This window comes from Zonotrichia leucophrys, chromosome 15, assembly GCF_028769735.1.
Source record: "Zonotrichia leucophrys gambelii isolate GWCS_2022_RI chromosome 15, RI_Zleu_2.0, whole genome shotgun sequence".
Lineage (NCBI taxonomy): Eukaryota > Metazoa > Chordata > Aves > Passeriformes > Passerellidae > Zonotrichia > Zonotrichia leucophrys.
In genome coordinates, this window is record NC_088185.1 from 8,173,346 (window position 1) to 8,201,020 (window position 27,675).

At 43.5% G+C, this 27,675-nt stretch overlaps 1 protein-coding gene across 5 annotated transcripts in view; it reads left to right on the forward strand.

Annotated features, from left to right (window-relative positions):
• HIC2 (HIC ZBTB transcriptional repressor 2) overlaps positions 1-27,675 on the forward strand; it is a 72,011-nt gene that overhangs the window by 17,655 nt on the left and 26,681 nt on the right. For 2 of the 5 annotated variants that reach the window (XM_064727050.1, XM_064727053.1), the window contains exons 1-2: positions 12,750-12,918; positions 22,199-22,268. The exons of 1 other annotated variant lie outside the window; for it this stretch is intronic. The gene's annotated coding sequence lies outside the window, so the exon portion shown is untranslated. Of the gene's footprint in view, positions 1-12,749; positions 12,919-22,198; positions 22,269-27,675 lie in introns of those variants that run through there. 2 more of the 5 variants (XM_064727051.1, XM_064727054.1) reach the window with 1 other exon arrangement.

Consider the following 27,675-nt stretch of genomic DNA (forward strand, 5'->3'; position numbering starts at 1 on the left):
GACCAAACAGTTACTTACTCTTTGTGTGTTGCCTTGGTAAATTAAAAAACTTCCATGTATTAAATGATGCAATTGCAAATTCCTTACAAAAAATAAAATGTCTGTAATCAGATAATGGTTGCTCTGGTGCTAGTGGTAATGTGGCATAGAATATCTCTTGGTTTGGCTTCCACGATTCAGGAGTGAGGGGAACTGGAATGGTGTTTACTGAGCCAATAAACTTCTCACTAAACATAATTCATGAGCTCTAGCTGGCTAATAACCAGGACCTCAATGCTCTAACAGTTGGCCCCATACATATTAAAACAAAGCTTTATTTGAAGTGAAAACTTTTAGAAAAATAAACTTCAGGATTTAGTGGCCTCTAATATTGTCCGCCCCCACAGGCCATGAGAGATCCCATAACTAGAGAGAAGGTTTTAAAATATTTCTATTGCAGTCTCTTTGACCAATGCTGAAAGACTGCTTGCTCCAGAGATTGCCTTGGCATAATTTTTTGTTTGCTGTTTCCAAACTTAGAGGAATCCATATGCTTCTTTTAAAATAGCACTGTGCAGGCATTTTTCTTCCCTATTTATGTTAAAAAGAGTTTCTGCTGGCCATTTGAGTGCTCTAGGCAGTCAGCATTCTTCAGCTCTATGAAAAAGCTGAAGAGCTGAAAGAAGGTTTATTCTCTCTAACATGGCATTTAAAAATTACTTCCATAACCTTTCTTACAGTTCTAGTTTTTCTCTGGAGAGATCTTCATCTAAACAGGTTTATTTAAACACTTGCTAGAGTATGTATCAGGATTTCCCTTCCTCTCCTCATGAATGAAAACCTGTGCTTCTGCAGGTTCACTCCAGGAGTGCTCCTCCTTGGAGCACTACAGAACTTCAGATCTGGATTGGCTTCAGATCTCCATCATTTCCCTGTGTGTAGAAGAGTATTCCTGTGTTCTGTGTTTGTTTAGTTTCTCATGAATTAAATTTACATTCTTAAAGAATCCTGAGCAGTGCTCAGAGGGGTGTGGGTGAATGGTGGCTCTGCTCTCTGGGGCACGTGTAATTTGTACTGGGGCAGAGTAGTTCATTTTTAAGGACTGGGAATCACTTCATTTAGATTTCTGCTAATGGTTTTACCTTCTGGGGAAGCCTTGCCACTCTGTGCTGCAGCTTCTTTCTTGGATGGATGACGAAACAAGGCCTGCCTGCCTCCTGTCAGCTGCTTTGAAGTCTGTAGATGAAAGATATCATATGAATGCAAAGTACTTGCCAGTTAATGTCAGCAAGTCATTTTGCTTGTACCTTGATGAAAAAAGCTTTATTGTCAGTTTACAATGAATTGATCTGCATATGCACCAGTAGTTCTTTCCCTTTTACTTAAATCTTTTGGAAAATTACATTGACTACCTCTCAGAAACATAGAGGGAGGTTAAATAAAAAGCAATAAAGATTATCGAGGAAATTTCTCATCATGTGATACCTTGAAGATAATAATATTTTGAAAGGGAAAGAAAATAACAACTATGCACAAGGAGTTTCTACTAAATACTGTTTCATTCCATGTCTTTCAGGGATTATTTTCTCATGCAGAGCTAAACCTAGTTCCATCAATGCATAGAGAAGTTCTATTATTATACACTGATTTGATAAGATAATATAATTAGTGTCTTGGTCCATTGATGCAGACCTCTGCTGTCCAAAACCAACATTAGGTTATTAAATCAATTCTTGTATTTGTTACAGTAATAAGATAAAATAGCATTATTTAGATACCGCTTGTCTAAACTCAGATAAGTCATTCAACCGTATCTCTGTTTGCTTATCCACATTCTTCTTCTGCTTTTAAAAACCAGCACAAATTCATGAGGCAGTTGCAGGCTTTGGATTTCCTGGTCTTTATTGTTTGGTGTGGCAAGGTCTTCCCTGTCAGTTATTTGTGTCTTGTGTGTGTGGCTCTGCCTGGCCTGCAGCAGATGGGCACTGAGGAAATGAGGGCTCCCGTGGATAAATGCAGCAGCAGCAGCTGCTCTCAAGAAGGGTATCCATGAGCAGCCCACAAGTGAGATCTGTCCAGGCAGCTAATCTGGACAGATATCTACTGGCAATTTCTGCTGACACACAGATCAGGAGACCTGGAATTGATGGCACAGACCCAAAGTCAAAAGAGAGAAGAATTTTTAGGTAGAAAGGCAGGTCTGAGTTTCCCAAATTACAGTTGTCTTGGGGAGCTTGGGAGCCTTCTGGCTCCAGAGCAGGACGAAAGAAGCTTTGCCAAATGCCCATTTCAAGTATAAATGCTCTCTCAAGCCCCTAGTTCATAGACTGATACAGTTATTTAATATTCTGTTGGAAGTGGGTTGACTTACTCAAAGTTTGTACAAATTGGTTTTGTAGGTAACCTTTGATGAGTTTTGTTTCCTGGTTGTGGTTTTTTTTGGGGGTCTGAAGGCACAGATCCTATAGGACAATGACTGATCCAACCTGATGTTAAGGGACCATGGTGTCTGGTGAGATCTGTTGTTTTTAAGTATTATATTTTGTATTAACTTGTGCTGCAGACCACAATTCTGCTCTGTCCCCTTGTTTAGTAACGCATTTATTTGCATGGGAACATCCTGCTTCTTGCACATGTGAGGACTTCCAGGATGAGGGCTGAGCCCTGCTCAGCTTTGTTCCCAAATTCTGTGGTGGAACACAGGACTCTTTGAGAGTGCAAAGGGCCAAGTTGTGCTGCTGTGTGCTCCTGGTGTGCTGCTGGCATGGCTGTGCAGGGCCAGACAGGGAGGGAAGGCTGTTTAATGGGGCCATGTGTTATTGGAACTTGCCATCTAACATTCCTCTCTTTCCCCAGTGTGTTCTCCCCCTTCCAAGCTGGAATGCAGTAATTGCCATACCAGAAAGAAGCCATGATCTGTCTGTCTAGCCTGGCATCCTTTCTCTAAGACAGGCAAACACCAGATGCTTGAGGGAAAGGTACAAGAACTCCTAAAACAAACAAATATGGTATAACTTGTGCATAGAGGAAGTTGGTGGTTGGTTTATACCCTGGGGTGAGGGAGTTCCTAGCCTTTACATGAATGTGTAGCTGGGTATTCTCTTCATGTATGACAGACTTGCACTCAAGCCACTCCCTGCCTCTGGAGCTGGGTGCCAAGGAGCAGCAGAGCTCCTCTGCATCACTGCACTGTGCTGTGTGCTCCTCAGTCCCCAGCTTTTGTAGCAAGGGGTCTGAGCTCCCACAGTGTGTTGGTGATATCAGTGTCTGCAGAAGATGCCAAGAGACTGTGTTCAGGCAGTATTGCCAAGGGACAGGACTTACTGTGTTCAGTAAGGTGTGAGCTGAGCTCTGCCCTGCTCCTGTCTTGTGAACACGAGAGCAGCATGGTTGGCTCCATGGTGCTCAATCAGGGCCACCATGGGGGACACTGAACCTCGATCTGGAGTCACACAAGCGCTGCTATCTGCCTTCCTCCTTCCTGCTGTTCTCCAGAGGCCAAATCTTTCATCACAAGCTGCACATGCAAACAGCTTGTCCTGCCACACAGGGACCTTTGCAGGAACTGCTGTGAAACAGCCTCCAGCAACTGAAAGCATGAGGGAGAGAGGCCTGGGGAAAAAGGAAAAAGACCTCAAGTGATGGCTTCATCGTCTGGTGCTGATGCAGAAGTCAGTAATGTGCAGGACCTGTGCTCACCTCAGGGATGAGGAAGGGGAGAGTGCTTTTTTAAATTATGCATTGCTAATTCTTTCCCAACCAGCCAGCCTGGGATTTCCTTGCATTCTGAGGCAACGCTTTCATCTGTCTCCTGTTTAACAATCTGAACTTGCTTGAGAAGTTGTTTTTCTTTCTTGTGGAAGATTGCATTGGAGTCAGAGTGTTGTTTACCTAAGATCTATAATAAAAATTCTTTATCCTTATTTTGCTTCCTCTCCAGCTCGAAAAGGGGTGTCATGGAAAGCAGCACGTATTCTGTAGGGAAGATCTTTCAGGTTCAGCCTATTTAGTAACCACAGTTACCAGACTGCTCTCACTTCAAGCAGTTGGTCAGTCTCCCTTGTGCTGCCTGGACTGCTACAGTCTGTGGGTCTGATTTGCTGCAAGCTCTCCCAGCAGTCCCAGGTAAACTGAAGCAGAGAGGTTGAGTCTGTTCCCAAATGGCAGCTAGGGATTGACCATTTCCTGTCATGTCTCCTGTGTGAAGTGATTTTTCCTGAGCCTTTTGAAGAAGAAATGTTCTGTCCAAGCCACTATCTGGGTTGTGGTGTTTTAAGACCCACGGTGAAGCTGTAAGAGGTCCGTGCCACTTAGTGTGCTGGAAACAGACCTAGTTGCTAACAAACAACAATCTCAATTCTAAAACTTGAGAATTATCCTCTCTGTTAGGTAGTCAAATCAGTAGCTCAGGGAATGGTCTAGATCCAGGTCTGTTGGCAGACTGCAGCTGATGTGTCTTGGGTCTGATGTCTGGCTTTTTTTTAGGAAATGCCATGAATATTTCTTATGTGTCTTTTCCAGATTTTTTATAATATCAATATTCTTTTTTCTTCTGACACTTTAATTTTTAAACAATGCATATGGTCTGATAGATTGAAACAAAAGACAGATGCAGAACCAGAGGCAAGTTTTTCTAAATACAGCTTTAGGTTTGTAGGCATAGGTAATTAGAAAAATAAAATTTATAATTTTAGTTAGCTTATTTTTAAGTGGTGGGAAATGAGCATTTTTTAGCATGGAAGTTGGGAGACTTCCTATGCCACATTCAGCTCCAGCATAGCATGTAACTTCATCATTTGTGCAACCCACTAATCCCTGCATGGGCATTCTTAGAATTAAAATGCTCTTAATTTAGTAGAATGAGATAAATGAAATTAAAGTTCCTTTCAACACGGAATGAGGGTGTCTGTACAGAGATACAATGTGGTTTAGCTAATTCACTTTAAATTCACAACTTTAGTTAATCTGAATTAAGTTTCCCAAGTGCTGCGTGTAAAGACATCTTTATTTAGAAAAAGCTGTTGTTGTGGAAGGAGCACTGGGCTCAGCCCTGGCCCGAGGCATTGTGGCGTGCAGCTCGCTTGTTCTGAGACAGAGACTTTCTGGCCATTAGCAAATTGCCTGCCACATCCTTTTCTTCTCCTCTCAGAACGCCTCTGTGCCACCTCCTAAAATTGTGGTGTCTGAGCCATTACTCTGAGTAACTTGCTCTGGTTGTATTTGCTGTGCAGGTGAGGAAATAATATTTCAGCAACTTGTACCATTTTGGAGCAGGGAAAGTTAAACTTGTCCCGAAACCAGCCACGAGCACACCCTTTGATCTGAAGGGCCTGTCCAGTGGATGTTCCTGCCCAGGCCAGGTACAGAGCAGGGAGAGGATGGGGGATCTCTGGTGCAGGAAATCCAGACTTGTGCTGCATATAATTCAGAAGCCAAACCATGAGAACAACTGTCTTTTAGGGTCAGAACTTAGCTGAGAGGCTTGCTCCTGAAAATACTTGCTTTTCTGCTTTGAAATGATCTTGTGGTCATGTTACATTTTTCTTAGGAAAAGAGAAACTGGTCACATGGGTCAAATAACAACCATTTAGGACAAACCCCTAAATGAAACTTACTGTTTGCCACATGCAAGGAGTGCTGGACCACGTAACTCTCACTGCAAGTTTCACCCAGTTCACTTTCTATAAAGTTTGTTTTCCAACCCTTGCCCTAATGGGAAATTGTTCATAGTTGCATTGTATCACGAGCTGCTGGTTTTGGTATGAAATCAGCTGGAGGGGGATCACTTGGATTTCTCTACATTTTTTCAACTGGTGTTTCTAGTATTTTGATCATAGATGTTATGAATAATAGGTAAGAAATAATGGAGTAAAAATTATTTTATAGCACTCCATCTTTGAGTTGGGGTACATGGAAGAACAGACACAGTGAGGAGGAGGTGGTTTTCCATGGCCCAGCTGATGAATTCAAGTTCCTTCCACCTGGCAAAGTTCTGCCTGACACACTGAAGTCTCCAGAAGTCCTGAAAGCATCATGCACTCTGCGTGTGTACTATAAATAAACTTTTAAAAACATAATTTAAAAACACCTTTGGCAAAGCACATGTTTAACTGAAACCTGTCTGGTCAAGGTTGACTCAGTGGTGTAGGAAGAAGATGGGGAAAGAGCAAGTGGGAGCACATAAATGAAACCTGCTGTCAGAGAAAAGCCACTTGTTTGTCATTTTCAGGCTGTCCAAGCTCTTGGCATGTGAGCTGTGGGAGATCCCTACTGACTTTCTGGATATTTGCCCTTGGCATGCGTGTTTGTGAGTGATCTGAGACTTCATTAACAAAGCTGCATGAACAAGGTTAGTTAACCTGTTAGAAAAAGATCAGGTGGCTGGGAATCATAGTTGATTCTCCAGCTCTAAGAATCCAAACAGCTCTAGCTGAATGTCTCCAATCAATTTGACAAAGTAATTTCAAGAACTCCTCTTAATGAATTTTTATGTGTTCCACCCACAGTTCGGATAGCTGCATCCTTTTATTTTGAATGGACAATTCTTTTGATCTGCACAGAACCAGAGGAGGTTTGGGGAGATGAAACTCTCTGAGGGTAAATTGCCCTGATAGTATCTGTGGAGGTATATAATCTATATAATCTGCACTGCTGCTGTCTCAAAGCACGTCTGACTTACCTGCTTGTTTTTTAAGTTGTATGAAAACATGATGCATCGTCAAGCAAGAAAAAGAAATCTACACTAAGGCTTCTTTAGATGGGGCATTAAGGGGTTAAAGGCATTGCCAGTCCCAAGGAAGCCTGTTTCAAGGCAGGCATCCACTGGAATAAGGTTTTGCTGCAGACACAGGCTGATGTGCTTGCAGCAAGGATTGCAGCCTTATCAGTAAAGATAAACATGCAAAGGCTTCCAAACTCCTGTGTCCCTGCCACTTGTTTGGGATCCTTTTTCAGAGACCAAGAGAAAATACAAGATCTTCACCAAGATAGATGCTACTTCCAAAGGGGGCAGCCAGCAGACTTTGCAGACAGAGACCATGTATTACTGTGTGGTTTGGAACAGGTACAGGAGATATTAGTTTACCTGATTCAAAATAGTACTCGAGACCTGGCAGTAGCATGTGGGGTTGGCCCTTTCCCCTCACCCATCAGTCTTTTGCTCAGTGTTCAAAGGCTGGAAAACTCTGGGTTTTGTTGCCCTCACTGAGTTACTTGCCATAGCTGTTTGCTGCTGCCAAGCAACCTCCAGGCTTTACTACCCATTTGTTTGCCATGTCTCACAAATACTTTGAATGTTACTTTATTTTAATTCTGATGCTGAGAGAAGGGGAATAGTGTTTCTATTAAAAATGCACAGGATCAGCTACAGAATTTTTGGGCACAGAAAAGGCCACTTGAGTTGCCTGAAAAAACAGTCATTATGGTAATATTGGGTGTAATAAGGGTGTAACCTTGAAACTAATACACTTTTCTTATTTCTCTCTCCTCCTGTTCTGTCACAAAACACAGCAAAGCAGGAGATGCAGAAATCAAGCACCTGGCTTCTTGAGGTCAAATTCCAAAAGTCTGCATTAAAAATGCAGAGATTATTCCAGATGGGTGAGAACTGGCACTCTTTTTCTGTCAGGAAAGTTTGTGCCATTCTGCAGGCTCAGCCTGGGTCCCTCTGTTTTGCCACTGAGCCTGATTGACACTTACATGTGTGTGGCCTTTTTACACAGTGGTGGACTTAAGTTTGAAAATCCAGACATTTTTGGACTGTGACAACAGTTGGTATGGTGTTTCAATCTGTATTTTATTTTTTAAAAATTATATATACTATTTTAAAAGGGAGTATGGCAACTTATTGCAAAAATTGAGAGAGGAGAACAGTTTACAGAAACAATTTAAAAGTTGCTCCCAGCTGAGTGAGTCTTTGAGTGTGGAAAAAGATACTTATTTCAAAAATTTCTCTTAAACTTGCAGTGTGATAGATAAAGCTAGTTCTGAGAACGTGAAAATGTGGGCTCCATGTGCTAAAGCTATTTGAAAAGAGGTGTGAGTGAAGGGGCTGAGGTTGGTGTGAACGTCAGACTTCCTGCCTTCTGCACTTTCTGTGTCGCAGCTGTAGCACGTTCATGGTGTGGCACTTCTGTTAAAAGGGACTCTGAACTAGCCCAGCCTTTCAGGGAAAGACAAGCTGCAGCCAGAAATTCTGGCCCATCGCAGGATGACAGGAGGAAGAGCTTTGTTATAGCTTGTGTTTGATCTTAGCTGCTTTTTTTCTGCTCTCAGTAGCATGCTAATGATACCTGTGGGAGGTGAAAAATGGGTGAATTCCTGCTAGGGTGCGGACAGGTTCGCAGTTTAGTTCTTGTCCTCTTCTTCCCCTCTGGTAAAATTTTGGGGGCTGTCCCAGATACATAAAAAGGAACTTTTTCCTAGAATAATTTCTGTCCTATACCTGCTGAGGCATCTGAATCAGAAAGGCAGTAAGCAGTTGACTCAGTTTGTTTTGTCTCCTCTCCCCCTTTCTTATGTTTGAAATTATGAGTATTTATGGGAAATGACTGGCTTGAAAGTCTAGGACAAGTCTGAGCTGCCCATAAGCCATTCCTTTGCTACAGTTCAGTTTTGCCTCGTTTACCTTAAACTTTAAAGCAGAAATGCCAAGTGCTAAATTCCCTTTTGTTTCAAATGCCAGAGTTGCCAGTTTCACATTTCTTACTCTCTACACGTTATGTCCCTCTTGGTATCAGAGGACCCAGCGGGGTGGGCAGGCTGCACCTTGGGTCAGAAGAACAGTGAGATGGTGAAACAGAAGAGTGCCAAACCTGGAGGCAAATACAGCCCAGTTTGTGCTGCTGCCCAGGGAGAGGGTCTGCAAGGCTGTGATAAGGGATGGAAGGACACCAAGAGGGATGGGTGGGCCTCCAAAGGAGGTGGTCTGGATGCCAACATATCTTGCTCCAGCTTTGCAAGGAGGAGCATGCAAGTGCTTCAGAGGGAGGGCTAGTTGTGGTCTGTGGTTTAGGGAGTTGACACAAATAGTCTCTGAACCCTTTTTTTATGGGCCTGCAAAGGAGTGCTCTCTCTGGGGAACTGGAGCCTGTTGTCCTTGGTGTAATCCTTTCTTGCTTAGCAGGTTCGAGGCTGTGCTCAGAGCAGGCAGCCATGGCTGGCTGACAAAAGGGGGGGTTTAGCATCCTACAGAGTTTGTGCTGTGTTAGATTAGAATGGGAATGTTGGTAATTAAACACTTGGGTCTGGGTTTCTGTTCCTAAACTGCTGCTGTAAATCAGCAATTGATTTCTGTGGCAGGCAACCTTTGACAAAATTTCTGTGCCCAAGAACCGTGTGGGCTAGGCTATTTTTAAACATCTTTCAGTAAGTGCACTGTGTAACATTTTTGTGGACAGAAACACAGAACAGTGTGTTGACCTTCATTGCTGATCAAACTTCAGTTGCACCCAGATATAACTGATAGCAGGTCTCACCTGGATTTGCTTTCTGTCAATGCATGTAGGTGGTCACATGGAGGAGAAGTGAAATACTTCCATAATATATAAATCACAAATACCTGGATGGAATAAGAAGAAATAAGAATAAAGTGTGTCCTAGAGGAAAATGAATTGCAAATCTTTCAACTTCAATGAGAAAACATTCCCATAGTTCAGATATTTCATTCTACATGAAGGCTGAGGCTGAACCTAATAAAAACCATCCAGATGGAGAGAGATCACTACCTAGTACTAAAATATCAGCACTCCTATTGGCATGCACTGTGCTCCTTATACCTGGCAAAGCACTGGTTACACTGATCTCCCAGCCTGCTTCCCTCCAACTGGGAGTTCTACAGGGATGACCAGAGGGAATCTTAGTGATACTACAGAGAAGCCTGTTTGCTTAAGAGGGCATATGTACATCTTTTAACAATCTGGTTGTGTACCTTCTTTGTGGGAGGATCCCTGACCTTATACAGAGAGGAACAAGTGCTAATTAACTTAATTCTGGGAGCAGGAGGTGGTATGACCTTTTCCAAAGTGATTCTTTTGGGCTAGAGTTTACAGAGAGGTATTTGCTAGGACTGATGCCTGGGTTTGCTATGAAAACATTATTCATACAGAGGTGTAAAATTCCCTGGTGTGGCCAGGGAAGAAATTAACCTCCCAATCTTTCTGGTTAGGGTTCATGGTTCCTTGTCTAAAAATTGTTGGCATGGTGTCCAGATTTATGTTATTTGGTATCAAAACAGTTACATTTTCTATCATATCTTTTAGCACTGAGCACACCAAATAGATCCAAGTTATTATTAGACCATTGTTTTGGACACCACTCACTGGGTTGTGAACAACCCATCTTATATTGGCAACACAGAAGGAAATTAATTTCTGAGGAATTTTTTTTCTGAACTGTCAAGGTGTTATTTATTCTGAGCATCTTCCAAATTTCAATCTCTTTTGCCAGAGAAGTGGTATGGCCTCTTAATGCCATCTCTTTGCTGTGCCCCCTCTGAGCAGCTCGGGGACACAATTACAAGCACTGAGTGTGCCTACACCATCCCATTTTTGTTCTTAATACCAGCTCTAAGCAATCAGTCCCAGTTGTTCCAGTGTAGACAAAACCAGAGGCAGCTACAGCACTGGAAATGTGCCTGAGGTGAGCAGGACAGAGAGCCACTGCTCTGACTCTGCTGAGGAAATGAATCGCAGCCCCAGACTGGAGGTTGCTGTACACCCCTGGCCACGTGTCAGGCTCACAAAGCATTTAGGATGCCTGGCTGCAGAGAAGTGGGCAGAAAGGTGTCCATGGTGTCTTACAGCCAGAGAAAGGTAGGAAGACAGCTGATAAAACTGAATTTTCCTCAGGCAAAGAAATATCTTCGCTCGCTGTTGCCTTCTAATGTATTTTTAAAAACCCCAACAAGGCAACTCTCCCTCATTCCCCACCACCACCCCCAATAACAAAAAAGCACAGGCTTGCTGGACCCTAAGAGAAACAAACCCAAGCACCTTTTGGAAAACACTGCCGAGGCCTGCGGCCATCCCGCATTCCTGAGGCGGCCCGAGCCTCCTCCCCGGCGTGCCTGCCCGGCCGGGCCGCGCTCCGCAGGCCGCTGCTCCCTCACGGCTCCCTCGCTGCTCCGACATGCCCGCGCACGGCCCCCGCAGGGGCTCGCTGCTCTCCCCGCCGTGTCCGTAGCGCGTTTGGTGCTGCCCCTGCTCAGGGGAACAGGAGTAGCGCCTTCACCATGCGGCATTTTCTGCCACGTTCATTCAAAGGACAGCTCCGTGTCTGAAGTGCTGCCAGACTGAGCTAAGGGCACCGCGAAACGAACAACTGCCACATCCTCATCCTACTTCTTGTCACGGCACTGCGGTGGAGCTGGAAGCTTTTCAGCAATGTAACTAGGTAAGGGGTATTTATTTGATGAAAATGAAGGTAAAATTCCTATTTCCCACTTGGTTTGACCCCTATTTACAAAGATCTAGTAATGCATGTATGTAGAAGAAATATCTACATGAGTGAAAATGTGCCCTGCTAATATTAAAAGGTGCACGGTGGAATTTTGCCTAAGGATAAAATGTCATTTTAATTGAAAGCTGCTGTAACTTGATAGGGCATATCCACAACAGTCTTGAGGATCTACTTTAAAATACAGTTAAAGACAGAGACTACTCCCACCACTCTGTCTCTTAGAGCTACATGTCCTCTTTGATCCATCCATGGTGCTTACGATTCCTAAGAGACACACATACTGCCAGTAGTCTGAGCTCATTAATATTTATATGATACTTTTCATCTGAAGATGTGTGCTTTGCAATTATTAATTAAAAACCATTTCACAAAACCCTAAAATTTAGCTCCATTTCATAGCTTACAAAACTAAGACCGAGAAAGTTTGTGTGTCCTTTGCATGAGACAAAACGAGATTAGGAATGTAGAAGTTTGTCTGCATGGACTTCTACTGTGCTGTATTCTTTATTTTTCTTTTGTCAGTAACTTTGGACAAGGCAGCACAGGTTTCCTTTGACAGTAAGATGCACCATGAGCCTGTACTACCTAGGCAATACTGAGAAGAGCAGTGCAGGGAGCCTTGTCTTTCATTCTGGTTCTTGACACAATACTTGCTTTTTAGAAAGTTTCTTTAAAAACACAACCTGCAAATGCTTTGTCAGCCCTGCAGACCACATCTCAAGCGAGTATTTACTTGAATATGTTAAACCTTTCCCTTGCTCACTGTAGTTTAGGTCCCATGTTAGAGCAGATAGAAGGGATGGTGGGGTATAATCCACAGACGTGGGCCTTCTCCTCTCAGTCCTCCCTGGTGCTTATGGAATGAAGGAGCTCAGCTCAGTGTGAGACTGATAACGGGAGGAAGGGCTTGCCATGCAATTAGACCAGTTCACTGTAAACACCTACGTTGCACAAGTGGCTCAAACTTTGATCTTTTTGTTGTGGAAAAGAAATCTGAGACTCTAATACCTGCCCTCAGTCACAAACAAGGAGGTGGACATTACTCAAGCCCAAGTGTGGAAATGTAAATATAGTTAAATGTGATCAAAATGGAAAAAGCACTTCTTTCTTCCCTTCTCCCCAGTGCACTGCCTACTTTGACCAGGGGCTCCTACTCTGACTTGCCTAGCTCTGTTTGTGAATGCAGGCCCCAGTCTCACACCTGAAACACCCAAATCCAAATGCTCCCGAGTGCTGTCTGGGATAAGGTTTAAGCCACAGGTGTAATTAAGCTTTTAAGTGGTAAGCCTATTTGGTTAGGGGCACACCTAGAGCCTACAAGAAGCTGGGAGAAAAGTGATCAGGTTTTCAGACTGACAGGTGGTTCCTGAAATACTGCTGGAAGGGTTAAGAAGAAACTACAGCATTTGTGATTCTCCTAGTATTTAGTGTAACAACTCTCAGAACAAGGTCTCTGTGGAAGCATCTGGCTGTCCTAGTGAGGTGGGATTTGATTTTAATTACAAACTTGGTAATGGATTATCAAAATGATGGTTTTGCTGAAGCCTTGGGCATACTCTTCATATTCCTGTCTTCTTTTTCTCTCACGCCCTCCTTCCAAAATCTGCCTGTGCAAACACTGGAGCAAAAGGATAAGTTTTATAGGAGTGTGGGCTGTTAGCCTGTGATCTCTTTTACTATTGGTATTTAGGCTTTTGATTAGATTTTTGAGGAAAAATGTAATAGTAGGTTGTCTGGTAAAATGCTGGTGAATATTTTAAGATGCAGATGTTCCTAGGCATTCAATGAGCTTAACAAAAATGGGGGATGTGAGACTTCAGCAATTCCTCACCATTCTGATTTTTTTGCACTGTGTCATAGCTTTGGTTTTACAGTCATTAGAACAGCATGAGACCTTTGCTTTGCATAGCCTTGAGTTCTTGGGCAAGTATTTAAACATGGAACATTAAGACATGTTAGTGAACATGTCCTAATTAGTCTCTTCCTTGGCTACCACATCCTCAAAGGCCACGAGCCTTACCTACACTATACCTCTCAAACACCCTCAACAATACAGCATTTTATCCTAGTCTAGACAAAGTCTTAAGGGTTATGTTGTCTAGTCAACTAATCACTCCTTTTAGTGGGAAAACTGCTTTTCCTTTAGGATTGTTTCTCTGTTTTTTCCTCCTTGCTGTTTCTTTTCTCCTCCTTCCCTCTGCATACCTTCCCTGCAGCAACTCCTGTTCCATCTGCTGTAATGGAAGCATTAACTATTTAATTGCTGATTAGGAAAATCTCATCACGTGGGCTTTGCAACAATACTGGAGTGGGAGGCAAGAGGAAGGAGATGTGTGAGTTCCCAGTTCTGTATCACAGGCTGACCTGGGAGGGCATTAGTCATTCTTGACGCCATGAGGGTGTTTAACATCTCTTCAGTCTAAGGGTACAACAGTTGAATGGGATTTGGATGTACCTGAGCCCTTGTCATCTCTTGCTGCTGAACTTGCTATTTGACCTCGAGCAAACCAGGCTGGGTCTTTCATCCCTTAAGTGGATAGAGGGCAAGTACTGTAGCTAAGTGCTTTTTGATTCTTAAATGCAGAAAATGTATTCATGCAAAGGACTAGTTGCTTTTCTTGTATAGTAAAAAGTACTGTGAGGTTTTGAAATCTTTTCTATGTGCTCCTGCACCAAGTTGCAGAGGGTGAGATGAGAAGCTGGAGGAGATCTGCAATTCTCCAAGCAGTGAAAGCCCTTTTAGCTCTGCATTCCCAAGCAGACATATGGGGCTTTTGCCCAACTGACTTCTTTCCTTGTGTGATGCAAATTCAGCTGGTGGCCCCCTTCTCTCCCCCTGGCATCTGCTATTCTAAGCATTCGCGTGGGTTATCAGCGTTTCAGCTCCTCTTTGCACTTCCAGCACCCAGTTGCCACAGCGGGGTGTAGTCTGTAGTAGGATACTTGTGAAAACTCGGCAGACTCGGAGGGGCTGTGGGTGATGTGGTAAGAAAAGGTGTGCAGGTGGACTCTGCAACCCACGTAGTCGTTCTCTGCCCTCAGGCCTTTCTGTGGCTCCTCATAATTGCCAGTTTCTCTCTTGGTTTTGCAGGACTCTGAAAGTTGCGTTGGAGATGGGAATCAGACCTTTTTCATTCTGTTGGGAAAGAAAAAGGACTGAAATATTGGGATAATTGGAGAACTAATGAAATTGCCATTGTAAAAGACAAGAAAATTGTATTCTTAGCAATTAGCAAGGGAAAGCATTTCAGTCAGACTGAAACTATCTTCTCATTTGTTTGGGGAGTTTATTGTTAGCAGATGTTTAATTTCCATAGGCAGTTAATATTTGGAAAGCTTAAAAATATTTTTATATATGTAAAAACCCCTTGTATTTTACTTCAGTGATGGAGCAACCACTCACACAATGTCTCCTCAAAGACCTCACAAAGACCAGAACTGGCCTTCTTGGCTCTTTCAAAGGAAACATGGGTGTATGTGTAGAAGAGTGCAGAGGAGAGGGTAACTCTATGTATGGGCATAGAATGGAAATAAAGGGACAAAATACCTTTGAGGGAAGGGACAAAACATGCCAAAATACTTGTCTTGCTGTCTACCTCTGTCACTAACAATCCCTACTTCCTCTCCCCCAACCCCGTGTCAAAAAAAAAAAAATTCCATTTAGAAAACATCCTTGCAGATCACGTGGCAGCTGGCAAAGGCTGCTGCCCCTTCTGCCAGAGGCAGTGTAGGCTCTTGAAACAAAGCAAACTGGGTTGAAATTCTAGGCATTAAAAAACTAAAGCAGCTGCCTCCATGACATCCTGGGTTGGACTCTGATTTCAGTTTCGCTTCTACTAGATCTTGGGTAATGTCATTGCTACGGTGTAACTGAAATGAGAACTGGGGCTGCTAATCTTGACATTGGGTCACCCAGTGGTAATCCATTTGTTATCTCTGTTACATTTGTGAGAGCACACACACCCACTCCCTTTAGACTGCAGTAAATTATTTGGCCTATTTTGTGTCTGATGGTCACTTGAAACTGTACCTCTTGCCTGTCAGCAGCTGGAGTTGTTTTGCTAAGTGACGATCTAAAGTGAGACTTCCTTGTGCAAATGTGTATTTTAGACACTGTCACCAGAAATCCAGTGGCTCTCCTCTCTCCCTACCCCTCTCTCCCTGTCCCCTTCAGCTGTTTAGCTTTCAGGACACATGGCTTAAATGAGCGTATGCTTGGAGTTTGCAAAATGGCTTGAATGACAGGAGAAATCGGATCACACAATGAGAGTTCAGAACCCAGCCACCAATTGGTACAGCAGGAGTCTGCAGCTCTCTTACGCTCATTATTGTCTCAGCATAACATCCAGCACTGTGTGTTTCTCACGTCCCTCTGAAAAATGGGCCTGCAGTGGAAAGGAGTGGGCAGAGGAATGTCCCCCTCCCTGCCAGCGGGGCCGTCAGCCTCCGCTCTCTGTGGTACCCCCAGGCCTGTGGGGAGCGGCTGGAGAAGGGCCTGCTCACCTCATTGTGCCTTCTTTGCTTACGCTGGAGAATCTCCAGCTTATCCTGCCAGTGCAGTGACTGCATGTGGAGGAGGGGGAGAGGTTGTGTTGCAAGCTCTGAGAAAATTAGTTGTCTCTATTTTATCTTTTGCAGCTGCAGCACTTTTTTTTTTCCCCCTCATCATTCCCCCCTCCCCATGCGAGTGGTATGTCTGAACCATATCCTTCAAAACCAGTTTTCTAAGCAGATTAGATGGGCAGCAGAAACAGCTATGCAATCAGGCAAAAATGTGCACTCAAGCCTTCATTTCACGCAGTGGCCAAAGCAGTGTCTACCACCTGCATTTTTTTACTTACTTCTCTCCCTTTGCTGTTATTCTGTAGTGCTGTTGTGTGTCACTGTTGTAGACTGAAACAAAATGCTTGTTCTGATCCTTAATTATATAAAAATTAGGGAGGGGAAGGAAGTTGGGTTCCACACAAATACTCATTAACATGAAACATAGAGCATGCTCCTGAGCTGGCATGCTTCACCATGCAAAGTGACATTTGCTCCCCGTGAGCGTGGGGAAGGGTAATCTGGGGATTACCCTCAGGTCCTCTAAGACCAATCCTCCCCTGACCAGTCTGGAAAACCAGTGTCTCAGTTTAGTGCTCCTTTGAATTCAGTATACTCCCCTGGACTGCCACTGCAAGTGAATTTGGTCTCTTGCTACCCCGTATCTTTCAGTGCTCCCTATCAGCCTTGTTGCATAATGGTCTTCACCTGCTTTGAGATATCATGGGAACTCTTAAGCACTAGAATTGGTTTCATGTCTGGTCCCTTATAGGACGAGCTGAATTTGGGACTAAGCTCTCCAGACAAGTTTGGAAACCTTGTGTCTTGTTCAGTGTGGGTGGAAAATAGGGATAGGTTAGTGGGCTGAGTGGCAGACCTGAGGAAGAGAGACTTGAGTAAGCCTTGGCTGTCTTCCAAGAGAGGAAACAGAGCAAAGTGTCCCAGGAGCCAATTGTTGCTCCTCTAGAGCAGAGGCAGGAACCCAGAGCAAGGTGATCAAATAATGCTTCTTACTGTGAGTCTGGAGGAGCAACTTCATGCTTCTGAGGGAAGAGAAGTTGTATGATAAAACTAGAAAAGAGAAATTGGGGGTTGAGGTTGGGGGTGGGGGAAGAGAGAAGGAGAGAAAATAAACCTTTTATTTTCTATAGAGGATACAAAGAAGGAAAGAAAGAGAAACTAAACTGAAAACTTTGGTGTGCTTTGTAGGGTAAGAAAGAATCTACTATAAACCCAGACAAAGAAAATTTTATTTGAGATACTGATAGAAAATGGCTTTAACATGTTGGCATGATGCACTTAATTATCTTCTGCTGGTCCCTCAAAAATAAAAAATTACTTTGAGAAGAGTTAAAAACTGCAAACAAGAGACTCAATCTTGCTGGCAAAAAGGGGTTGAAAAAGTGGGTGGAAAGCTGGTTGAATGTGTCAACCACAAAAGCGGTGAGATATGGTTGTAGAGAATTCAGGTTTTTTAAACACAAGGAAATCATGCAGAGATATTTCTCACACTGACTTGTAAATAGCATCTTTGGGTGTGCAGCATTGCCAAATTTACCCTTGTTACAGGGGCAACTTACAGTAAGTTCCCACCATAGCCATACACCATCTGTTTGAATTGCTTAGAGGAAAAGTTTGTCTCCTTATTCCCCTTCTATTAGATGTGACAGATTAATGTCTTTGAGGGCAGATCACTGTTAGGCTAAATCTTTCTCTGGTTATGATTCCTTATAACTATAAAACAGTCACAAGGTTATGGGGTTTAAAAAGAGAGGTTTATTGCAGTTTCCAGCTCTGAAACTACAGGCTAAGTGTCTCTCCTTTTTTTTTTTTCAAGAGCAAATCAAATCCATCCACACAGACACACACTCTGCCTTCTCTCAGATACACAGACCTGGGGGAAGAACACACACTGCAAGAGCTGCATTATAGAGTCTACAGGAAAACTACTAAGATAGCTTTCTGTGCATACTAATTCATACTAATCTTCCCTCTGAGTCCTCTCCACTTGTTTTAAGAACTGTTTGCTGAGCATGAGTTGGTGGCACCCCCAATGTTTGGGGCAGAACTCGGCGCCTTCAGCAGCTCCACCAGCAGTTGTTTCTACCAACTGCTCATAAAAGCTGTGCCTTGGCTGGAAGCAGCAAGGTATTGACTGGTCAGACATCTGTTGCAAACCCCCTGGTTCAATACTTGTCAGACTCTAAACTAGTCGTTAAACTCTGCTGGTGAACTGAATCCTACAGTCCTCAGGTCATGCCAGGAGCTGTGCAGGAGGCAGAAGGGTGCTGATATTGCTGTAATTTAAGTTCCCTGCTAAGGAAGTTTCTGCAGGAGTGAGATTTGTTCATGGTATTATTTTTAAGCCAGTTTGTAAGAATGCTGCTATGGTAGGAGACTGATCTGAATTTTCCTTGGAGTGGCTTTTTCAAGGAACAGTGTAGTTTCTTTAAAATGGAAACATTGTTTTTCTCCTAGAAAAGCACAATGCTAGATTTCTGATCACCTGTAAAATTAATAAACTAGCTTTCATCAGGAATGTTGCATTGACCTGTCTGTGCTGCCTGAATGGGAATACATCTTTGTTTTGCTTTTCTCTAACTGATCTAAAAGCCTTCACTTGGGATTGGTTCAGAACATTGCCCTGGATTTCAGGTCATCCCTGACTGCTGAGAGAGCTGTTGACTGAAGTACCTGTTCTGCTGGGCTCCAAGGGCCCTGCCTTGCCATATGGCAGCACAGGTCTCCCAGGGGCCGTGCTGTGCCACAGGAGACCTCAGTGTGTGCTTTGGGAACTCCCTTCCAGCACGGGAGTCTCGCCCAGAAGTGGGGCCAGGGCTGCCAAGCTGCAGTGACTGGGGCGGTGCAGCACTGTGGGAAGAAGGGCAGCTCAACATTGCACTGACTCAGAACAAAATTTCTCAGGTCAGGTCACCAAACCAAAATGAACTAACTTTGGTTTCAGTAATGTAAAATATTCCATTTCAAATGACACAAAATGCACTGGTGTTCATAAATAGGTTTCCTTTTTTTGTTTCTTTCTTTTTAAACTTGTGAACTTCCATTCTGCATAGTCTCTAATTTCAGTTTTTCTGCCCGAATTGGGATGAGAGTAAATGCAGAAATACTGGAATTTCTTCCTTTCTGGGGAGGAGGCAGCTGGTGAGTAAGAGCAACCAGTTTCAGGGTTGGGACAGCTGACTGAAGCCCTGTACAGTGGAGCAGAGCAGGCCATGGAGGGGCAGATCGGCCATGGAGGGGAGGGGAACACACGGCAGAAGGAGGGAAGTAGGAGACAGGAATGAGAAACAGCACTGAGGGCTAGAACAAAAGATAAGGAGGAGGGAGCAGAAGTTTCTGCTTGGCTCCCTGGGCTGTAGAACAGCTCTGTCCTGTGCTATCACACTGCCTGGCTCAGCACCCTGTGCTTGGCTGAGTGTCCAGCAGGTGTGGGGAAGGTGCCACTCGCAGAGCTCCTGTCCCAGAGCACAGGAGGAGCTCCTTGGAGAGCCCAGGGGCTGGGGGGTCACAGCAGTGCACAGGCAGTGCTGCAGGGTTTCACTTCTGCTTGCAGAGCAGTTGGGTCCCTCTGTGCACATGGAGCAGGGGTGAGTGCAGGATCAAAAGCTGAGCACTGCTGAGTTCTCATCCCAGCTCTGAGCAGGGCACTGCAGACTCTCTGCCCCTGAGTCTTCTTCTGCAAAGCAGAAAGCAGGAATACCCTTCTCTGGTGGGACTAGGAAGGAGCACTAGTGACTGCTCCTAACACTGCAGAGTATTTATTATTTAGCAAGTTTTTTGACTTTTAAAAGTAAACCAAATTGATACACTCCATCCATCAGCAGTGCCCTCGAGGAATGAGTAGCTAATTAGAGAGCAGGACTTGTGAAAAGACAAACCTGGGTTATGCACAGAACAGGTTTCTCCAGTATTTATTGCCTACGTTACTGGCCAAGCTTCCCTGTAAGTAATAGTCAAATAATCGGCCTGGGTCCTTTTGTGAATGGCTTGAGTCTGTGTGGTCCCTCCTTTGTTAGAGCAACTCATGGCTTCTGAAAGCTTCTGCACCCCCTGTTCTGAACAGCAGAGCCTGGTGGCACCAGCTGCTTCTGCCTGGAACAAACATTTGCATGTGACATTAAAAAGAAAAAAGCTAGTTTCAAAATGTATTTTCCTTATCCCCTCATTTTTTAGCCCTAGTTCAAACTCTGGAAATATTTAAAAGATTAAATATATTTAGCTTTTGCTACAAGCATCTTTTAAACAAGTAAAGCTTAAAGAGGAAAGAGGAATCTTTCCTTCAGAAATAAAACAGCAGCCAGTGTTTGGAAATATTTTAACAATAGACCATATGGGAGTCCCAAACTATTAAGCTTTATTATTCAGAAGGCGGAAAATGTGGTTTGATATTCAATTGATATACAGCATAAATGAGAGCCGCAGACTCGGCTCCCTTGAGCTGCGATTCAGATGTTCTCTTGAATATAATAACCAGTGCTTTGGCCTAGTTCCACAGAATGCATCCAGCCTGCTGATCACTAGCCAAGAAACTGTAGGCTTTTTTTCCCCTTCCCCTCTCTTCTCCAAACTACTTTCCTCTCCTGCCAGCATGAGCTTTTGGCCTGAATATAAATCTCCTGATACTGGATGTGTATAGAAAGTGAGGAGGATGCTAATGGTGCACAGCAGTGGAGCTCTGTGTGTGCATGTGTGTGTTTGTTTTTCTTCTGCTTTCATGGTAAGGTTTTCCCCTCAAAATATGCTCTCAGGGGATTACATTGGTCATCCTAGGTGGGAGCTTCTTTGTTCATGTCTCACTGTTTGTTTCTTAGTGCTGTGGGAGCAGGTGAATATCTTTTGGGGTTACTGTGAAGTGGTGCCAGAGACCATGAGAGTGTGGAATTTATTGGAGGGAGAGACTGGAAGTGGTTTCAGTTTCTTTCAGCTTTTTTTTTCCCCTGGTTTGATTTGCAAATATTTATATTTGCCCTTACCCCTTTCTATCATGTCTCTCTTAACTTTCTCTCCTATGGGGAAAAGAACCCATAAAAGCTGCTTATAAAATATTATGTACTGTGCTGGTTTTGCACACATGGACTAAGATTGCCTGTATGCACAAGAAGGCTGAAATATTGATACTGTGATCAACTTATGCTTATGGCAGACTGGATCACCTATTTTTTGACACAGGATCCCTTTGGTACTGACATCCTCAGCTGTGCTGTGTCCTGTCTTTTCCATCCTCTCAGGATCTCTGTGGTTTGTGATTTCCTCTGGGTAGGCAGGAGACACCAGCATTAAGGTATCTTGCATTTTTCTCTAGAAGTATGGTGTGCCCAAGAAAAAAGACTCCCACTTTACATGTGAGTCCAGGAATGCCTCTCATGTAGAACACTGAAGAGAATATAAATTATGCATGCTGAATATGAAGTTTAGTTTTGGCTTCTGTCTTTTCTCCATTTCTCTTTTCAGTTGTTCATGATAGCTTAAATTTTCCGTATTTTTGTCTCAACCCATACTCAAATTCTTTCCTTTGGGGAAAACTGGAGCAAAATCAATTTTAGTGCAATTTTTCAAGACTCCTTGACTTGCGCTTACATCTGTTTGGTGTGGGGGAGTGGAATTTTATCATAAAACGTTTGATTTATTTAATGTATTCAATAAGCATCGAAGATGTGCCAGGTACTTTCTCAGCTCTTTTGGATGAGAAATCTTGCAAGCTAAGAACTTAATAAACAAAGAAGTTCCAGAACTCAAAATTTCCCTGCTGTTAAGGTCTCCCTATATCTAAGGAATAAACCAAGTTTGAACAAAGCAGATGCTAAGACTAGTAAAGTACAAAATGTCACAGGCAGTACTGATGAGATCTGTAATTGAAACAACTATTTTTTTAAATGTATTTCCTGATCCTGTTATCTGCCCAACTTAAAACAAACTCAGCTGAGATGTGCCCATGCAGCAGCTCTACTTTGATTGCAGCTGTGAGTCTGTTTCTGTTGGTGAAGCCAGTGTTAGGGGTGTGTGGTGCTGCACCAAGGGCTCATCTAAATAGGATCATTGATTGAGACTAAGGTAAGTTACAAATTGAATGGAGGAGCTATTCTCAGTGAACTTCATCATCCTAATGAAGAGGCCATTTGGAATAGTTAATGAGGAATAGCTGTTCTGGAATAATCCCTTTTTAAGACAAACCCTCACTGTTTCTGTAATTGCATTCCAGGGAGCTATTCTGTTCTGAATCAGCATGGGATAGAGTGCCTAGAAGACGTTCAGAGCAAGCTCAGCTAGCGGTGAGTGGGCAATGCACACCGGCTGCCCTGTGCAGCCATTCTGAGTGAGCAGCAGAATAGCCTGGCTGGTTGTCTGTACATCTCTCTAAAAGGCAACTGAAAGTGAATATGAAAATCATGGTACAAAGGCCTCTGTCTTAGCAGGGATGAAGTCTGAGGTGCCTGTTGCTGTCTGAGCCTTAGCCTGGTGCTACGGACAGAACGCGCGTCTCAACCCGTAACTGATCACAATTTGATTAAAAGTTGGGGTGTGGAAAGGACTTGTGTGCTTTTTCCCAATGTGTATATTTACATCATTATGTGGGAGCAATCAATTTATCAAACTCATCTGATTATTCAATAGTGGGGAAAGACAACTGGTTGGAAGAAAATGTGTATTGTTTTTAAGGTGGATAGAAAATTGGTTTAAAAGAAATTCCCACAACCCCTTTCTTTTGAGGAGAACCTACACTAACAAATTAATCAAGGTAAGGGAAATCCAGTAATTTATAATTGCCAATAATTTAAAATGCCATGAAAATTTTCCTGCAGCATAAAATGTTGTGCTTGTCCTTCCCAAGGAGGATGGGCTGGAGCAGAGGTAGTGCTCTTGTGCTTCAGTACATTGTAGTTGTGATATAGCTGCTGTTAATTCATAGTTCTCTTGACTTTTGGAATTCCTCCATTCCCTTAAAAGGGAAGGTGGCAGCCTGGAGTGGAGAAGCTCCAGTGCAGCCCTCTGGATGTTAATCCACCCTGACTTTCTTAAGCCTCCTACTTAAATCATTATCTTAATGAATCACCATTGCTGCTGTCTTCAGTGCTACACAGGAACATGCAAATTTTAAACAGCCTGGGGGAAAGCCCTTTTTGTCTGTAAAGTGCTCTGATACTTGCATTTAGATGTTACCATGATAGGTACCTTGGATACTGCTTTCTGCCTAAGCCCGTGGATAGATCCCGGGGTGTAGCTCTCCCAGGGCCTGCTGGGCAGCTCTGGGCTCCCTGGGAAAGGATGGATGTGATGATTCTGCTGCTGGCTGGGAGCAGCAGCTTGAGCTCAGGTGGTTGAAGCCAGATCACTCCACCACTGTCCTTCAGCTGAGGGCCTCTTGCCTGTGCTTTCCTGTAGCTGCAGAATGGCAAGGAGATAGGGCAGTGAGGATGGGCGTCCCTCATGAGCTCTGCAATTGCCAGGTTCACTTTGGGCAAGTTTCTTCATCTCTTCACTTGAATTTTTCACAGCTAAAATAAGCCATGCAAATGTTCATGGATCAACTAAATTTTCTCCCAAGTATGTATCAAGGAATTTGATACAATAGGAAAATTACCAGCTTGCTAGAAAAGCATTTGTTTAAGGAAAAACTGAACATAGTGAAGCCACTGCAAACTGTCTCCAAGACTTTCAACATTGTTGTCCAAATTTTTCCTTGATGATTCAGTTTGGCTGCACATTGAGCTCTGCCCACTTCAGCTTTCCCAGCTGATCACTTGAAAAATCTTTATTTGTAAATGGTGGATATGGAAAGAGAGCCATGTATAGCTGTTTCAGATGGCAAATCTGTGTGGTTATTTACAACATGTTTTGAGAGATTTGATTCCTTTATTCATTAAACCAAGAGCTGGAGAAGCTGTTCCATGCAAATGTCCTAGATGATAAGAAGTACCCTTCTCAAATTGCAAAGTCAATTCATCCATTGTCCCTTTTCTGAGGGTTAGAAGTAGAGTCCATTCCCTTACTATGGGTGACTTTTCCTCACTACTTGTAGTTCTGCTTCTGGAGCAATGGCAGGATAAATGTGGAAGATACCAGGTGAACAGAGAGCCTTTAGTTTCAACTAGGAGAAGAACTTTTTAACAGAACTGAGCTTAAATGCAGTTTCTGTGATAACATTATCAGTTGTCAATTCCTGCTGGGAGAGTTATGCCCAGAAGAGGCCAGAACATTTATCTCAAGGAGGGCATCCTCATTCCCTCATTCTTCTCAGTCAGATATTCTATGAAACAAGTTCAACTGGAGCTGGATACTTGCATGCTGAGAAGAATGCAGCTTCTCAGTTGGTTACCAAAGAAAGGAGATGTGAACAAACATGCATGCTGACTTTTTGTAGCTCAAAGCCTCGACAGGTGTCCAGGTATAAGGCAGGAGATATGATCTCCTTCCTCACCTGTTTGTGCACTCCTTTCTGGAGAACAGCAAAGAACTGGCTCTGTGACTCAAGTGACTCAATCTTTTTTCCCTGCTCGTTATAGCTCTGAAAAGACTGCCACTTTCTTGTCATAGTGTTTAAGGCATTCTTTGCACACTGCTTTACAGTGATAACTTTTCTGCTTGCTGTGAGCAGGCTGTTGTGTTCTCAGGCTGGTTCTGATCCCTCATGGGATGGCAGCATTTCATAATACAGGGGGTTCATTAACTGGGGAACTATCTCTCAGATTCAGCACCACAAGAAGGGTCAGAGTAGGGAATTCAGAAGAAATATTAGAAAAGAGCTGTACATGTGTGTATAAATGTGTGTGTACATTGTGCATATATTTCCAAGGAGAAAATAAAGATGACTGACATTTGAAGCTGAGTGTGAAACTTAAACACAACTTTTTCTCATTCCAGTCTTGGAAAGTCATGGTGATGGGTGTGGGCAGGTCTCTGGCTGACTTTCTGAATTGCCTTTATGTCAGAACTCCAACAAGGGATTTGGTGCAATTTCTCATCCTATTGAGTAAAAGGATGCTCTATCCCTCATAGTTTCCTTAGGAAACTGAAGGAAAGAGATTCTTCTTCACAGATCTTAACACACCCAGTGTATTTTTGCAGGCACCATGTGCAAAATATTCAGTAAATGAGATAACCAAAAGGAATGTTTCAAAATGTTGAACTGGACTAGTTTATTCCCCCAGCTTTTGCACACTGTCTTATACTCGTGGGTAGTTGTAGATATTTCAATGTACAAAGGTTGTTATTTGTATAGTTACCTCATTCAAATGCAGAGGTTTGTAACTGTGGAAGTAAAATATGTCTGTTGCTATTATTTTGTTAATGTATCTTGAGCTACTTTTGTTAACTGTGTGTTCATAAGAGTCTGTTTGCTCAAATTACCTGCTCTGTTTTCTGGTCGGGTATGCTGAGATTCAGTATTTCAGTTTATAACTTTGTTTTTTGTTATTTTTCTCCTGATGTGTTGCAACTGCCTGCCAGAAATTCTGAAACTGTGGTCAAACAAACTGCTCTGATGTTTCCTCCCAGTGTTTGCTAATTCAGCAGCACTTGAGCTGTTTATAAGAAGCACAGAGAAACCGCAGCTGAGGCCTGTGTATGGCAATGCTGTGTGAACAAATGATGCACACAGCACTGCACAGGTAAAGGAGGTTAAATCTGCAAGCATAGCTGTCATTAATTTTAAGGCCTTTAGGAACCATGGTAGCTCAGCTAAGAGAGGGGAGATAAGCCAAGCAATTATATGGAGCAGCACTGTTTGGTGAAGCACATCTTTTGGGATTAGCAGGGGCTCATGAGGCAGGGTAGTGATTTGTGCATTGCACTGCCAAGTCTGACTGATCCCTCAGGACAGTCACTGTTGGGGCCTCCTGGGAAACTTCTTAGGTCTGGGATATTGGCTGGGACAAGACTGAGAAAGTTTCCTTGCTTTGTCAGTATAGACTTAAATGCAACAATGCTCCCCCTGTTTGCTGGAGAGAACCACGTCCTTGCTGCTTCTCTGCTTTGGGGACCTTCTTGCTGGGTGTACAAGTGATAGAAAGTAGCCATGAGCTTCGAGTGACTGCAAACTGCTGTGTTTTTGGGAAGACTTTGAAAAATGGCAGGGATTTGAAAGCTGAGATTTTGACTGACTTGAATTGGATAAAAAATTTGACAGAATTTTGGCAGCAGTTGTTGGGAGAAGAAAAATGTCTCCTGTTACCTCAGCAGATTACTTAAGAGCACTCTGAAGTGAGTCCCCAGAAAAGGCTTGCAGAGAGACGAATGGGCAGCTGGGAGGAAATGCTGTACTCCCTGAAGAAACAACAAACTCTGGATGTTTACCCAAGCTGGTAAACCAAACAGAAACCATCAATGTGCTGCTGGGTGAATCCGTGGTGTGCCCGTGTCTTAGGCACTGTGCAGTTCTAATCACCACCTTCAAAGGTGGTGGAGGGCTGGGGAAGGTCCAGAGAAAAATGTCAGCCCCTCTGATTTCTCTTTGCCATAGAGAAGAAATGGCTTATTACAGAAACTGCAGATGCATTGTATTGTCATGAATGGCAAAGGGAGTAGGGAGTGATCCTTCACAGTTCCTGTGTTTGCTAAATTGATTCAAAGCAGGCAAAGAGGAGGCACTCTGTCAAGCAGCAGTTACCACGTGAAACTCATTGCCACAGGGTGTTATGGATAGCAGAAGTCTAAACAGATTGAAAAATCGATGAAGGACAGATAAGTTCTTATTAAAAGTGATGGCCTGGATGCAACCTCTGGATCAGGAGATCTTTAACAATTGCACAGGGTGTAAGAAGGAAAAAGACTGCCTGTATTCTATGCCATTACTTTTCCTCCCTCTCTGCCATCCCTCACCTTTTTTTTTTTCTTTTTGGCCCTATTCTGGCTACTGCTGAAGAATAGAGAGAGATAGACCTTTGCTCTTATAACTTGGCTATTTTTATAGGTGAAAACTGGAAAGGAAACCAGCTACCCTGCAGTGCAGGGAGCTAGTTTTGCCGTGCAGCCCACAGGTAATGTAAAGCACACTGAAATGAAGAGCATTGGGAGTCAAATGCCTAAAAAGGTATATGTGTTATAAAATGCCTTTGTAGCAGGCATCTTTTTAAAAATTTTGAGTTGACAGGAAGCTGAGCTTGTTAATGAAGTGTAAGTAACTACAATGTTTCCAGTTACTATTCACACTTTCTCCTTTCGGTGCTACAGTCACTGAAAATGCACCTAATGACTTGGGCCTAGCAGTGACACCTTGGGTTGGAAGCTGAGGATGGCTGCCCTCCACAGAAAGGACTGGGAGGAAGCAGAAAGTTGGGAAGGAGGCTGAAGAGAAGGTACTAAAATCCCTTGTATGTGCACCAAAGCAGGAAGGTGTAACACAGAGGAGGGCTTGTAGCCGTGAGTGCAGCAGCAGCAGTCGTTTGATATTTGGGAGGTGAAAGAATCAGTTTTACATTTTGCTAGATGACTGTACTGTAATACAGCAGTGCCTCCTGGCAGGGAAAGCAATGTAATGTAAAGCAACACCGCGTGGAAGAGCAGTTGGAGAGCTGTCAGAGGCTGAGTAGCTTGGAATGCTTCCACGAGGAGCTGGGGCTGAGCTCACTGCAGCGTGGCATTGCCCTGCCCCAGGAGGAGGGAGAGCGGCGGCAGCGCTGCCCCTCCCAGCACGGCTCTGCTCTCTGCAGGAGCCTTTTCTAGGCAGAATAGCAAGGGTTC